This window comes from Amblyraja radiata, chromosome 3 (assembly GCF_010909765.2).
Source record: "Amblyraja radiata isolate CabotCenter1 chromosome 3, sAmbRad1.1.pri, whole genome shotgun sequence".
NCBI classification, from domain to species: Eukaryota; Metazoa; Chordata; class Chondrichthyes; order Rajiformes; family Rajidae; genus Amblyraja; species Amblyraja radiata.
The window spans coordinates 62,061,194-62,071,309 of NC_045958.1; positions in this window are offsets into that span (position 1 = coordinate 62,061,194).

Below are 10,116 nucleotides of genomic sequence, written 5' to 3' on the forward strand. Positions count from 1 at the left end.
AGAAAAGGAATAAGTGGCGTTTCGGGGGTCGAGACTCTTCTTCAGTCACCTATTCCTTCTCCAGAGATGCTGCCTGACCCGCTGAGTTAATCCAGCTTTTTGTGTCTGTCTTCCTTTAAGGTAATGTTGAAGAACAAATAATGCAATACAAAATGGTATGCTCCTCAAATAATGGAGTAGATTATGCTTACATGTCAGGGTAGACGAGGCTGGAGTTTACCGTCCGAAGGACAATAGACAATTGACAAGTCAAGTTTATTGGTCACATACACATACGAGATGTGCAGTGAAATGAAAAGTGGCAATGCTCGCGGACTTTGTGCAAAAAGACAAACAAACAAACAAACAAACAACCAAACAAACTACAAACAGAATGGAACAGAATCACATATTATTTTACATATTAAATATTGTGGGCGGAAGGAAAAAGGGAAAATAAACAGCAATTTTAAAAAAAGCAGTAGAATGGTACAATAGGTGCAGGAGCAGGCCATTTGGCCCTTCGAGCCAGCACCACCATTCAATGTGATCATGGCTGGTCATCCCCAATCAGTACCCTGTTCCTGCCTTCTCCCCATATCCCCTGACTCCACTATTTTCAAGAGCCCTATCTAGCTCTCTCTTGAAAGCATCCAGAGAACCTGCCTCCACCACCCTCTGAGGCAGAGAATTCCACAAACTCACCAATCTGTGAGAAAAAGTGTTTCCTCGTCTCTGTTCTAAATGGCTTACTCCTTACTCTTAAACTGTAGCCCCTGGTTCTGGACTCCCCCAACATCGGGAACATGTTTCCTGCCTTTAGTGTGTCCAAGCCCTTAACAATGTTATATGTTTCAATGAGATTCCCTCGCATCCTTCTAAACTCCAGAGTGTACAAGCCCAGCTGCTCCATTCTCTCAGCATATGACAGTCCCTCCATCCCGGGAATTAACCTTGTAAACCTACGCTGCACTCCTTCCTCAAATTAGGGGACCAAAACTGCACACAATACTCCACAATACACAATACACAGAAGGACAATGCTTCTGCCTGTGGGGCAGTATATTGCAGTTGTAGTATCGAAGCAGCTGTAATTAGCTGCTCTAGTCACTCCATTGGGATGTGGGTCTACAACCTGTGACTCGGAACTGTGATTTGAGACAATCGGTGCAGTGAAATGGTTATATGAAAATGTTTGGAACTAAAGGCAGTGACCTCCTTTGCCTTTTCACAAATGTTGATCAATACTCATGTTTTCATTCAGAGGCATGATTATCATCTATCTATATATTACTAAAACTCTCATCCTGTCTGTGTGTGAGTTTGCGTGTTTGTTTGTGCTCGTGCCTTTCATGGCCTGAACTATGCCAAAAATGGTACAAGATAGCACTGCAATTTATGTGCCACCTTACTCACCATTGTCCTGTGGTGTGGTGTATCAAGTTTCGTTCAGATTTATGTTATATTTGACAAGTTATTTTTAACTTTACAAAATCCCAATTTGAGAAAATGTTCTTCCCTCTGCACTGGCAGTTACAGCTATGACATCACAATGGGATTGTAGCCCTGCCCACTACAATGTTGCAATTCCAGGACACTGAGTCCTGCCAGCCCTAGCAAGTGCAATTGCCTTTTTTTTAAAGTTTAAAATGAGGGATGGTGAATAAGGGGAAATGGGGGTTTGGGGCAGTTGGGGGCTATGGATGAGTGGTGGAATATTGCATTAGGGGAACGGGTTGCATTGGGGGAACGACTGAGTGGTGGAATATTGCATTGGGGAAATGGGTTGCGTTGGGGGGCCAGGCCTCCAATGTGATAGGGACCCAACGGGTCCCACTTGGTCTAGTTACTGTTAAATCCAACCTGAATTTCCACCGTTGAAAAGAAGATAACATTTATATTTGCTTGTTCAAACTGCTCAGAACCTACCGTCTTGTTGTTCAGGACTGAATGTATTTATTTCATAGGGTCTCAGGAACATAGAAAAACATAGAAACATAGAAAATAGGTGCAGGAATAGGCCATTCGGCCCTTAGAGCCTGCACCGCCATTCAATATGATCATGGCTGATCAAATTGAACATGAGACTATTTAGTCCCTCGAGGATCTTTTGCTATTCAATTAGATCATGAGTTATACCAAATTTCAGACCAGGCTGTGTGTAAATTATTCTTTGCATTTGGCCACATCAGCACAGCCGCTGCACTTCATAAGATTTTAATTAGTTGTATAGCATTTGGGAGCTTATTTACCAGCTTCCCACAGTAAAGTTCTGTTAGTGTGAGGAAAAAAAATAACAACCAATCATTTTTACCTCACTATAGCATTTGCAAATCCACTCATTACAATTTAGCACACTTCCTATAAAAAGTAGTTTAGATAATTCCACATTATTTGGCTGTAACTATAGAAAAAAGGTTAATTGCTGAACTATCAGTAATTTCAGTTTTTACAAATTAAGTTCTAAAAAATTGATACAAATCTCCTTTTATGTGTCCTATTGATGATGGCACTCTTGTTACATAAAATGTATGTTCCATCATGTGCAACTTTGAATTAGTGTCAAATGTCAAGTGTCAAGTGAGTTTATTGCCATGTGTCATAGGACAATGAAATTCTTGCTTTGCTTCAGCATACAGAACATAGTAGGCATTTACTACAAAACAGATCAGTGTGTCCATATACCATAATATAAATATGTACACACATGAATAAATAAACTGATACAGTACAAATAACAGATAATGGGTTATTGATAATCAGAGTTTTGTCCGAGCCAGGTTTAATAGCCTGATGGCTGTGGGGAAGTAGCTATTCCTGAACCTGGTTGTTGCAGTCTTCAGGCTCCTGTACCTTCTACCTGAAGGTAATAATGAATAATAATGGATGGGATTTATATAGCGCCTTTCTAATACTCAAGGCGCTTTACATCGCATTATTCATTCACTCCTCAGTCACACTCGGTGGTGGTAAGCTACTTCTGTAGCCACAGCTGCCCTGGGGCAGACTGACGGAAGCGTGGCTGCCATTCTGCGCCTACGGCCCCTCCGACCACCACCAATCACTCACACACATTCACACACAGGCAAAGGTGGGTGAAGTGTCTTGCCCAAGGACACAACGACAGTATGCACTCCAAGCGGGATTCGAACCGGCTACCTTCCGGTTGCCAGCCGAACACTTAGCCCATTGTGCCATCTGTCGTCCCAGTAAGGTAGCAGGGAGATGAGTGTGTGGCCAGGATGGTGTGGGTCTTTGATGATACTGCCAGCCTTTTTGAGGCAGCGACTGCGATAAATCCCCTCGATGGAAGGAAGGTCAGAGCCGATGATGGACTGGGCAGTGTTTACTACTTTTCGTAGTCTTTTCCTCTTCAGGGCGCTCAAGTTGCCGAACCAAGCCACGATGCAACCGGTCAGCATGCTCTCTACTGTGCACCTGGAGAAGTTAGAGAGAGTCCTCCTTGACAAACCGACTCTCCGTAATCTTCTCAGGAAGTAGAGGCGCTGATGAGCTTTCTTGATAATTGCATTAGTGTTCTCGGACCAGGAAAGATCTTCAGAGATGTGCACGACCAGGAATTTGAAGCTCTTGACCCTTTCAACCATTGACCCATTGATATAAATGGGGCTGTGGGTCCCCATCCTACTCCTACCAAAGTCCACAATCAGTTCCTTGTTTTTGCTGGTGTTGAGGGCCAGGTTATTGTGCTGGCACCATATGGACAGTTGCTCGATCTCTCTTCTATACTCTGACTCATCCCCATCAGTGACATGTCCCACAACAGTGGTGTCGTCAGCGGACTTGATGATGGAGTTCGCACTGTGACCGGCTACGCAGTCATGAATATAGAGTGAGTACAGCAGGGGGCTGAGCACGCAGCCTTGAGGTGCTCCCGTGCTGATTGTTATCGAGGCTGACACATTTCCACCAATACGAACAGACTGTGGTCTGTGAATGAGGAAGTCGAGGATACAATTGCAGAGGGATGCGCAGAGATCCAGTTCTGCGAGTTTGGTAACCAGCTTGGAGAGGATGATTGTGTTAAATGCCGAGCTGTAATCGATGAATAACAGCCTGACATATGAGTTTTTGTTGTCCAAGTGGTCCAGAGCGGAGTGGAGGGCCAGCGAGATCGCATCCACCGTTGATCTGTTGTGGCGGTAAGCGAACTGCAGTGGGTCCAGGTTTTTGTGGAGGTAGGAGTTGATTTGTTCCATGATCAACCTCTTAAAGCACTTCATCACCACCGGCGTTAGTGCCACTGGTCGATAGTCATTGAGGCACGTCACCTTACTCTTCTTGGGCACTGGTATAATTGATGCCCTTTTAAAGCAGGTGGGGACCTCAGACCTCAGAAGTGAGAGGTTGAAAATGTCCGTAAAAACTCCAGCCAGTTGGTCCGCACAGGTTTTTAGAACACGACCGGGTATACCATCAGGTCCAGGCACTTTTCGAGGGTTCACCCCTCTGAAGGATTTCCTGACATCGGCCTCTGTGACTGAGACTGAAATACCATCACAGCGAATGGGAGCTCGGGAAGGCACATCAGTATTCTCCCTATCAAAGCGTGCGTAAAACTCATTGAGCTCGTCAGGGAGTGATGTTTCGCCGGCATTCGAGCTGCCTCCTGGTTTCGCCTTGAAGGAGGTGATTGCATTCAGGCCTCGCCACAGCTGCCGAACATCTGTCTCGTCCTCCAGTTTGGAGCAGAAGTCCCTTTTGGCCTTTTTGATGGCTTTACCAAGGTTGTATCTGGACTTCTTGTAGGCCACTGTATCATCGGACGTGAATGCTCTGTGTCTGGACTTCAGAAGAGTGCGGATCTCAAAGTTCATCCAAGGTTTCTGATTGGGAAACACTCGGAAGGAATTGTAGGGATGCAGATATCTGTAGGTTTTCATTCGGGATGTAGAAATCTGTCTATGATTCAGTACCTTTCTAGGCCAATCTGCTCTGAAAAAGTTGACGTATTCACAGATTTTATTTTTCAGAAATACTTTTCTTGTAAACAATCAACTAATTAATTGTCATTGTGCAATGACATGCCTTTAATACAACTTGCTAAAGTGACTAAATTGATTATTATTTAAGTTTCAGACTCAGTTCAACTGTTTAAGAATAAGGAGTAAGCCATTTAGAACGGAGATGAGGAAACACTTTTTTCACAGAGAGTGGTGAGTCTGTGAAATTCTCTGCCTCAGAGGGCGGTGGAGGCAGGTTCTCTGGATGCTTTCAAGAGAGAGCTAGATAGGGCTCTTAAAAATAGCAGTCAGGGGATATGGGGAGAAGGCAGGAACGGGGTACTGATTGGGGATGATCAGCCATGAATGGCCTACTCCTGCACCTATTGTCTATTGTCTATTGTCTATAACAGATCATTGATCTATCTTGTCTTCTGTTTCCCCATAACAAAGGCAAATATTAAAGATCGCAATTGTTTCCATCAAAAATAAATCAATTGCACAAGGAACTGCAGATGCTGGAATTTTTCATAGAACACAAAGAGCCGGAATAACTCAGTGGGTCAGGCATTATCTCTAAAGGAGACAGATAAGCAACGTTTTAGGTCAGGACCGTTCTTCAGATTGTTTGTAGTGGAAAGAGACTAATATTAGCAGGTTTATGGACAACCCATCCTTTATACTTTATTTAATCTAATGCCCTTAATACATAAGACTATAGGCAATAGATATTATCATGCAGCTGTGTTGTCTCATCTCTGATCTACCATAATCATGGGAGTGGAAAATCTTCAAATTACCATGAATATGCTGAGCAAGGTCTAGAATTCATGGAGTTCTAAGTATTTTGGATGTTCTTTACTCCCCTTCCCCATGTTATGGCAGAGCTACAATGAAAGAAATGAGCAAAAATGTTTACTGCATTAATAATAAACCAAGTACACCATGCTTGTGGAAGTATGATACAGTTTATTTGTATCACAGTGATTTTTACTAAAGCAGTAACTTCCTTGTATGAAACCCAACTTCAAAGATTTCAAAGGTCTTTTATTGTCACGTGTACCAATTAAGGTTCAATGATATTCCAATTACCACTTGCAATGAAATGTGAATATCACGCTGGGTAGGAATGAGCTCTTAATTAGATATTACTGTTTTTTGCAACAATGCCAAAGTCTGAAGGCCAGGCATCTGAAAGAGACCATGTCCATGCAAAAAAAGACAGTTTGACCCTCTCACTCATGATAGTTGGAGTGTTATTAATGTTCCTACCTGCCTGCTATGCATACCTTCTCCCCAACGCACCCAGCTCACAGCCATGTAATCACCTGTGAAACCCAGAAAGACTAATAATGCAAGGAAAATCTCCTCTGGCACCTGTATCATGTAATCAATGCCATTCCACTCAGGAGTGCAAACAAAGACGTATTTTGTGTCTACCTTTGATTTAAACCAGCGTCTGCAGTTCTTTCTTACATCGAATGGTTCGTTGTTAGCTAAGGGGAAGGCAACAACAAGGCATACATAAGCCGATATATACAGACATAAAATGCTGGAGTAACTCAGCGGGACAGGCAGCATCTCTGGATAGAAGGAATGGGTGACATTTTGGTCGATACCCTTCTTCAGACGGAGAGTCAGGGGAGAGGGAAACACAGAGATATAGAATGTAAGGTGTGAAAATCAGACATCAAAGGGGACGAAGCTCAAGGAAAATGTAGAATGGATCATTGTTAGCTGGGGAAGGTGACAACGAAGCATACAAAGATAAACATTTAATCAAGGGGACAGTCAGACTGGTCAGAGAACTATGGCTGGGGAGGGATGAAGAGAGAGGAAAAGCAAGGGTTTACTTGAAGTTAAAGAAGTCGATATTCATACTGCTGGGTTGTAAGCTGCCCAAGCAAAATATGAGGTGCTGTTCCTCCCATTTGGGTTGGGCATCACTCTGACAGTGGAGGAGGCCCAGGACAGAAAGGTCATTATAGGAATGGGAGGGGGAGCTCGCCATCGGGAGAATATGCAGGTTTAGGCGGACTGAGCGGAGGTGTTCAGCGAAACAATCGCCAAGCCTGTGCTTGGTCTCGCCGATATACAGGAGTCAACACCTGGAACAGCGGATGCAGTGGATGAGGTGGGAGGAGGTGCAAGTGAACAGTCTTACCTAAAAGGACTGTCGGGGTCCTTGGATGGAGTCGAGGGAGGAGGTACTGTATAAGGACAGGTGTTGCATCTCCTGCGGTTGCAGGGGAATGTACCTTGGAGGGTGTGGTTTGGGTGGGAAGGGATGTGTTACAGACAGGAAGTGACACAGCTGGTGTCCTGGACTGACAACTGGAGCTCAATGCTCTTAAGATGGTGGAATTGATTGTTGACTTTAGGAGAGCTCCCCCACCTCTCCCCCCCCACTCACCATCAACAACACCTCTGTCACATCTGTGGAGTCATTTAAGTTCCTTGCAATCTTCATCTCCAGGGACCTTAAATAGGCCACCATCGACTCCACAGTCAAAAAGGTCCAACAGAGGATGTACATCCTGCTGCAGCTGAGAAAACACAATCTGCCGCAGGCAATGATGGTCCAGTTTTATACTGCCATCATTGAGTCTGTCCTCACCTTCTCCATCATGGTCTGGTTTGGCTCAGCCACCAGGAAACTGCAGTGCATCGTCTGATCAGCCGAGAAGGTTGTTGGCTTCAACCTTCCCCCCATTGACGAACTGTACACTGCAAGGGCCAGGAAGCGAGCGGGTAAGATCATCTCTCACCCTGGCCACAAACTCCTTGAAGCTCTTCTCTCTGGAAGGCGACACTGGACTGTCACCTTCCCCTCAGAACCATTCTATATTTCCTTGATTCATCGTTTTCTTTGATATGTTGTTTTCACACCTTACCGTTCCATATCTCTAGTCTTCCTCTCCCCTGATTCTCAGTGTGAAGAAGGGTCTCGACCCGGAACTCCACCCATTCCTTCTCTGCAGAGATATTGCCTGTCCTGCTGAATTACTCCAGCATTTCGTGTCTATCATTCTGGATAATGTTGGCTGCTGGGCTGACCTAACTCATCCATCTAACGCAGCCTAACACCTACTGCATCATCCACTGCTCTATCTGAGGGCTATATCCAAACATTATTCACTCTTTGCATGCACAAAATCTCATGGGATTTGCTATTTCTATTTGTTTATTTCTATTTCTATTTCTTCCTATTTTGTATCTTCCTCCCCTTTTGCTAACACCGCTGTTTACTATTCTTGCTTAACTTTCAACATTGTTTTAAAATCTTCCGCTAGAAACCCGTAGCATCATTCTGATGTCTCCTGTCCAGATACAAAGGTGTAAATGTTTACCAACCTTTCCTCATCACTCAGGTCTCCAGCACAAGCAAACTGACTAGCTCACTCAGTTGAATGAACTAATGACTAGCTTTCAAGGTCACACTCGACCGTTCAGTTCAGAAGTTGGTTGGATTTTTGCTTTCCACATTTCCTGCAGTGACACAATCAGACCTGAAATGGTTACTTTGGTCAAAATTCTCGGCTGTAGTGGGATTCACGTGGGAGGGATTAGACTAATGGCACATGTTGTGGAGTCCTCTCAATATAGAGTAAACTTTACTGTTGCTTCTTTAGATATTGATTGCAATGTTTTGGTACATTTGCTCACGTACCACCAGTTAGCAAAGTGTACAGCAGACAGGCGGCTTAGAATGAAAGGTCACTGTCACAATGATATTAAACACTTAGCACGAGAAAGAAGGATTTGTCATTACAAATGTTTTCAACACAGCAGCGTTCTCTGTAAATAGCCCTCTCAGAACTTATCAAACTCAGATTTGTGTTTGACACGTACCCAGCATAAGGCAGGTAAACTGAGTTTCTCTGTTGCCGACATTAAGCTTCAAGTTCAGTCCAAGGAACAATTATATCAAGGACTAATTTTCTCATTTTATGCTGCACATAAAATCTGATTGGATCTAAAACATGGACTAAAAAATCTGTATATTTCTGGAAGGTGCAACTAACAAACAATATGAGGTCAAATTAATTCTTCCAAGGATAATCTCCTAAATGAAGAAAGGATTGAACAGTGGAAACATATGCACTCACGGAATTTTCAGCACTATAACAGGCCTTTCAGGCCAACATTTCTGGCATTCATATCCATAAGAGTCTCTACTTGCCCTTCTATAAATCTACCAATAGATCCTCATATTTCTTGCTTTTCTGTTTGCTTATCCATCTTCCCACAAACACATGCAAACTATTTGCATCAATTATTCCTCCTTATGGGCCTGTCCCACTATGGCGACCTAATTTGTGAGTTTAGAAGAGTTTGCGCTCGCCACAAACTCGCAGCATGGTCGACACGTGGTCCTTAGAGGTCACTGTAACTCTCCTTCATGCTCGAGATAAGTTCCTGCATATTCGCAGCCTCAGTTTGGTCGAGGAAAATTTTTCAGCTTGCTGAAAAATTTTCCGCGAGTAAAAATTGGACGGCATGGTTCTTTTGAACTCGTAGTGCAGTGGAGTGGGGTCGCTATGTAGTTATAGGCAGCCGAGGTAGCCGTAGGCAATCTTCGTTGCTGACTGGGCATTTTAATTGGCTCATTGGAGTTTTCAGAACCAAGGAAAACCAACCGGTAATGTTAAATGCCCGCTAAACTTTATTAAAAGTTGTCTGGCTTCTTAAAAGTGTCTCCACTCCTTCTCACCCCCTTCTCTCCCCTTCTCCCCCCCCCCCCCCCCCCCCCTTCCCCGCTCTCTAAAGGACTTACCGTACACTGTGCCAGCCGTCTTTTACCTTCCTGTTCATCGCGGGTGTGAATTTAAGACAGCGCTCCCCCGCTTTCCCTGGCCCCTGCCTTTGCGGTGTGTGTGTGTGTGTGTGTGTGTGTGTGTGTGTGTGTGTGTGTGTGTGTGTGTGTGTGTGTGTGTGTGTGTGTGTGTGTGTGTGTGTGTGTGTGTGTGTGTGTGTGTGTGTGTGTGTGTGTGTGTGTGTGTGTGTGTGTGTGTGTGTGTGTGTGTGTGTGTGTGTGTCCGTGTCGAGGCATTTCAGGTGAGTGCCATCGAGTGCCCTCGAGTTTGAAGGTCGAAGACAGTTGCTGAAAAGTCGTGTAAGTGGGACAGGCCCTGTAATGTGATTGTGAATATGATATGATTTATATTTCACT